The sequence below is a fragment of the Gossypium arboreum genome, chromosome 13, assembly GCF_025698485.1.
Source record: "Gossypium arboreum isolate Shixiya-1 chromosome 13, ASM2569848v2, whole genome shotgun sequence".
Taxonomy (NCBI): domain Eukaryota; kingdom Viridiplantae; phylum Streptophyta; class Magnoliopsida; order Malvales; family Malvaceae; genus Gossypium; species Gossypium arboreum.
In genome coordinates, this window is record NC_069082.1 from 99,433,868 (window position 1) to 99,440,359 (window position 6,492).

At 38.8% G+C, this 6,492-nt stretch overlaps 1 non-coding gene across 1 annotated transcript; it reads left to right on the forward strand.

Moving 5' to 3' along the window:
- The first annotated feature begins 5,689 nt into the window (after nt 1-5,689).
- On the forward strand, nt 5,690-5,796 carry LOC128287483 (small nucleolar RNA R71). Its single transcript, XR_008278183.1, has one exon. It is a non-coding gene; the product is annotated as a small nucleolar RNA R71 (small nucleolar RNA).
- Nucleotides 5,797-6,492: the final 696 nt, after the last annotated feature.

Genomic DNA, 6,492 nt, shown 5'->3' on the forward strand with positions numbered 1-6,492 from the left:
GTGATGTCGGGATTACTAGTCCAGGCTAAATCCCTTATAACGACAAACACCCTTAATGAGCTTGGATCTGAATTACCAGTCCAGGCTAAATTCAGACCCTAATTAGATTACTCATCCGGGCTAAATCCATAATGCACACATATTCTTCGAGAGGCTTGGTCATTCAAGGAACATTCGTCCGGGCTAGATCCTTTTCATACTTGAGATCACGGATTACCTATCCAGGCTAAATCCTTACTGCAACACATGCAATATCTCTTTATTCATATCAATGAGGGTTTATCCATCGAATTCCCTTTGTCAACCTTATCTGTGACATTTTTCACATGTTACCATCAAATATGCATTTCTATTATATTTTAGGCTAATAATAAATGCAATCATCATGCATTCATAAATCATTCAATTATGCATATTAGGGTTTTACTTTAAGTTATCTGAACTTACCTGGTATTCTTTTCGGAGTTGTGTTTCGGTTATTCCGAAACCTTATGTTTACCTCGATCGTTATACATTACAAATCTAATTCTCACCCCCGGTTCAAATGATCATTTTGCCCCTAACCTTTGACATTTTTACGATTTAGTCCCTAGGCTCGTAAAATGAAACACATGCACTTTCTATCTTACCCAAGCCTAGCCGAACACTTTTCCTTCTTATGGTAGCCCACATTTTCCATTATTTTCTCATTTCTACCGCACATTTACATCTTTTGGAAAATAGTCCCTATAAAGGTTTTTCATGAAAATCACCTAGGAAAATATGTTTAACACACATTCAACTTTCATATTCCTCCATAATCCATCAAAATACAAACAACTCATGCATGGGTAAATTTTTAAACATGAACCCTAGCATGAAATATGGGTAGAAATGGAGAGAGCAAGCTACCGGGATTTCAAAAATACAAAGAGCATGAAAAACGGGGCTTGAGAGCACTTACTATTGAGCTTGAAATGTTTGAAAACCCTAGCTATGGTGACAAGAGAATTTCGGTAGCTATGGCGAAGAAGATGGCTGATTTTCGCTTGATTTTTCCCATTTTATTTCATTAAAAAGCCAAATGACCAAAATGCCTTCATGCCCTTTCTTTAAAATTTCATCCATGCAAGCCCATTTTTGTCCAAAAATTTAGAAATTGGGTAAATTACTCTCCAAGACCTTCTAATTCATAACGCAAAGCAATTTCATACAAATTGCTCCTAGAATTCAAGTCTTTGCCATTTATTCAATTTAGTCCCTAATTTCCAATTGAACACCTTACTCAAAGAATTTCTCCATGAAACTTTAACACATGTATATACTAATATTCTAGGCCTCATAGTAATCATAAAGTAAATATTTTGATGTCGGATTTGTGGTCCCGAAACCACCATTTCAATTAGACCTTATTTCAGGATGTTACATATAAATTCATTCATTACTTACCAGCGTATATATTTAGCTTTTAACTACAACTAGGCATGTTTATTTGCTTATAAACTTACTTCAGATGATACAGAAATGAACAAGGTAGCTAGTCGACAACTTTCATTTTCCCCCGATCGAAATCCGATTTCTTTGGTTCTTAATATAAACATATTCAAATTAAGCTCACTCAAATATATTTTCATTCAATTTAGTTCAAAAACATATAAATGGGAAAATTACCACTTTATCCTTGACATTTACACTTTTTTACAATTTAGTCACTATTGCACAAAACACAAAATTTGTAAAATTTCCTTATACCCATGTTTGGTCGAATATTCCTAGTGTTCATTCAAGTCCATATGTTTTATTTATTTCACATTTTAGTCCCTAAAATTATTATTTTTTGCAATTTAGTCCTAATTACTCAAAATCCTAATTACTAAAACGATAAAATTAAATCACAAAAATTTCAAAAATATAATTTGACACATAATAAACAAAAAAATTAATTTTTAAATATTTTTCTGACTTACCTTCGTAGGTGGCTGAAGCAGGAACGAGGGCCCTCTAGCAGTTGGAGGGAGATAAGTGGATGTGGCGATGGAGGGTGTCAAAATCATTGTCGTCCATGAACTCCTTCGTATAGAGCCCCAAAGCGACACCAAACTCAAGAACGCTCAACCGGCGGACTAAACCGTCGAGACAGAATTGGACCATTCCAGGATCATCGAACTGTGTCATGATGACTTGAAGGTAGAAGGTCGAGCAGAGTTCGAGTGTGAGCTCGAGGTACGTCAGCTCGATGATCTTGAAAAAGAGGCCCCATGGGTCAGTCGTCAGAAGGGCTTGGATCGCGTCAGCCAGTTGGATTTGTTCAAGTGCAGCCCAATCAATGCAATAGCCCGTACTTAAGGGTCAGCCTCGTAATATCTGAAATAGTTCCTCCTGCGGTCCCGGTGGGAATTGGAGGAATGAGTGCCTGATCTCTACGGTAGGACCAGAAGATGATGCTGCCCCTTTCCTCTTCTTTGACGCGGGGATGACAGTTTTCTTGCTGGGTGGATTCGATGTGATATACCTGCAAAAGGAACTTAAATCTTAATGAATGTAAAAGATAACATATATTAACAAATTGAAAAAGGAGTTAACCATGAATTGAACTAACAAATGCAATAAAAAACTACTAACACTAACAAGACTCAACCAAACGCAATCAAACTTGATAGAGATTTTGTGGTACATGGCAGAGTAATAGCAGGACTAAATTCAAAATGAACTAAATGAAAGTATCTAAGCGTGGTGAACTAAATCCTAAAAATGAGGATGATATGATAAACAATTAGTGGCAAAAGCAATAAAAGGATAAAAATTAGGATTATCATGTTAGTAAGCATCCAAAGGAAGTAATAGAGAAGAGAAAACCATTAGTGGAGGAGTGGTGGCCGAAGGAGCGATGGCGTGATGGTGCGGACCGGTTGAGGTCTGTCATAGGCGTGGACTGTGTGACGTGTGGAGTGCAAGGGTGAGAAGATGGGAGGAGGGAGAGAGAGAGGGGAGAAAACTGAAGGAGAAAGGAAACCTGGGGTAGCAGGTCGGCGGTGGGGAAGAGGTTGCGGCGGCTAGGGTTTAGAGTTTTTGGGGAAAGGGATGATGAATAGTGAGGGGTTTATATAGATATTAGGGCACAAGGCTGTGGGGCACCCTCGTGTGCCCTAATTTTAACCCGTGTGTATCGTGATTTTCAAATTTGGGTGCGTCTGGAATTCAGACCACGCCCGTGTTCTTTGGGCATATTGGTGCACATGGCCATGTCACACGGCCGTGTTTTGCTTCGTTCGCTTGTCCCACGCTCGTGTATGTATGTCCACGCCCATGTTTTGTCAGTCTTGAACACGGGTAGTGCGCACAGGCGTGTCGCACGCCGTGTTGTTTTTTTAGTTTCAACCATGGCCTCTAGACACGGGCGTGTCATACGCCTGTGTTGTTTTGACAGATACACCCATGGCTATGTCACATGGCCGTGGAAACTTATTGACTCCCGTGTTGGGGAAAAATTTTTCCCTATTTGCACACGATCGTATTGCATTATGATGTTGCCTTCCGTTGTATGGGCACCGCCTAAGGCACGCCCGTGGGCTTGGCCGTGTGGTTCTGGAAAACCTGTGTTCAGTGTCTCAGTTAGTGGATTTAAATGTTAAAAACTAAAATTTAAAGAAGTTAACACCGCTAGTTCTCGAGTTGCCTCCTGAGAAGCGCTTATTTATAGTTTATGCTTGACTTACCTCTCTGTTGCGTGGTCATGGTGGTGCGAGGTGTTTACACTCCTCGTTCCTACTATCAATTTTATCAAAATAAGGTTTTAAACGAGTACTATTTACCTTAAACGTACCAAATTTGGGATGAATTAGCTCGACTATTCCTTACGGGAAAATGCTAACTATTGTAAGAGTGATTTCTCCATTAGGTTCAGAGCTAGCAATCAGAGGGTCTGCTGTATCTAATAGTACTTTGTCTCCAACCTTAAGTTGATTTGGTGAAATATTAAGCTCGTCATGGCGTGGTTTCGACTTATCATGTGATCTTGGTTTCTGTGTCCGCTATTCATCTAGTTCCCCGACCTGTAGCCTTTGTTCTTCATAAATGGGTCCTTTGTCATTACCCAAACATGGCTCAAGTGTGTTCTTTGAATGTGTTTCCTGCAAAGAAGGTTTTTCCACATGATCAGTATTAGTAGTACGATTTGTACAATCACCCTCGATATTTGATGTGTTACTTGAATTACGAGCTTGAAGAGTGATTGTTTCCTCACCCACACGAAGTGTGAGTTCACCTATACCAACATCAATTATAGTTCTAGAAGTTGCTAAAAAGGTCCTTCCTAAAATTAAAGGCACTTCACTATCCTTTTCTATGTCTAGAACAACAAAATCAACTGGGAATATGAATTTGTCAATTTTAACGAGTACATCTTCAATAATACCCTTAGGAAATCTGATTGTTTTGTCTACTAACTGAATCCTCATCCTAGTTTGTTTGGATTTCCTAAGACCTAGTTGTTTAAACATTTTATAAGGCATGACATTGATACTAGCCCCTAAATCAGCCAAAGCATTATTAACATCTAAGCTACCAATTAAACAAGGAATCATAAAACTCCCTGGATCTTTTAATTTGCTGGCCAACTTATTCTGTAGTATGGCTGAGCAAACTGCATTTAACTCCATATGCGACGCATCATCTAACTTTTGCTTATTTTCTAAAAGCTCCTTTAACAATTTTACTGCGTTTGGTATCTACGAAAGAGCTTCGATAAATAGTAAGTTAATATGCAATTACTTTAATAGTTTAAGGAATTTACCAAATTGTTCATCTGTGCAATCTTTCCTTGTCGCATTGGGGTATGGTACCTGTTGTTTGTACTCTTTACTTGCCAGTTGTTGCTCACTATGGACTACCTCACCTTTACCTTTACTTACCACCATTCCTTGCCTTGGTTCTGGTTCAGGTTCAACTAACCCTTCCTCGCCTTGAGTGGTAATCGCGTTGAGTTGTTCCCTTGGGTTAGATTCAATATTACGTGGCAAGCTACCTTATGGTCGTTCAGAAATTAGTTTGGCGAGCTATCCTATCTGAGTTTCGAGCCCTTGGATCGATGCTTGTTGATTCTTAAGTGTTGTTTCAATGTTCTGAAAGCGAGTTTCTGACACTAAGATAAACTTTGTTAGCATCTCCTAAAGGTTCGGCTTCTTTTCCTATTGGTAAGATGGTTGTTGAAAACCCGAAGGATGTTGTGGCTTTTTATTCCCTTGACCACCCCACGAGAAGTTGGGATGGTTCCTCCAACCTGCATTATATGTGTTACTATATAGGTTATTTTATGGTCTAGAGTTATTGTTACCCATATATTGGACTTCTTCCTCCTTGATGCTTAGGGTTGAAGGGTTGATATTATGTGTATGTTCCTCCTCCATTTGAATCGCACCTCATCACTGGATGTACCCGAGTAGAACCACACAAACCGTCAATCTTTTTATTTAAGAGCTCTACCTGGTCAGATAGCATAGTAATCGCATTGATGTTGAAAACACCGGCTGCTTTTGTCGGCTTTGTTCTCTTGACTTGCCACTGATAGTTATTCAATGACATCTCTTCAATAAATTTGTAAGCCACTTTAGGTGTTTTGTTATTGATTGTCCTACCAGCAGCTGAGTCGATAAGTTGCCATGTTGAGGGGTTCACATCATTGTAAAATGTTTGAACCTGCAACCATAAAGGTAACCCATAGTGGGGGCACCTTCTCAATAGATCCTTGTATCTCTCCCATGCATCATAGAGTGTCTCTAGATCCATCTGCACAAAAGAAGATATATCATTCCTCAACTTAGCCGTTTTAGCCGGTGGAAAATATTTAAGTAAAAATTTCTCTGTCATTTGTTCCCAAGTAGTGATTGACCCTCGTGGTAACGAGTTCAACCACTGTTTAGCTTTGTTCCTCAATGAAAAGGGAAACAACCAAAGGGGAATGGCATCATCATAAATGCCATTGATTTTAAAAGTGTCGCAAAAATCTAGAAAATTTGCCAAGTGATTGTTTGGATCCTCATCCTGCAAACCATCAAACTAAACAAACTGTTGTATCATTTGAATTGTGTTAGGTTTCAGTTCAAAATTATTTACAGCAATAGTAGGTCAAACTATACTTGACTCAGTTCCTATTAAATTCGGTTTAGCATAATCATACATAGTGCGTGGAGCAGGATTCTGATTTACTGGATCAGTAGCAATCGCAGGAGGTAGCAGATTTTCCTGATTTTCAGCCATCTCCACAGTTGTAGTGTGAATGTCGTCCTCTTGCTCTTCCTTTGTGTATCTTCGACTTCGCCTTATTTCTCTTCGATTTCCACAAGCTGTGCGATCGATCTCACTATCAAAAAGTAATGGTCCCGACGGGTTTTTTCTAGTCATACACTATAAAAACCTGCCAGAAGCGAATAAACGAAAAATTAGAAAAGAAAATAAAAATTTATATTGCAATAAAAGTAAAATGGCTAAAGTAATAAAAATCGAGTGTTCCTAATA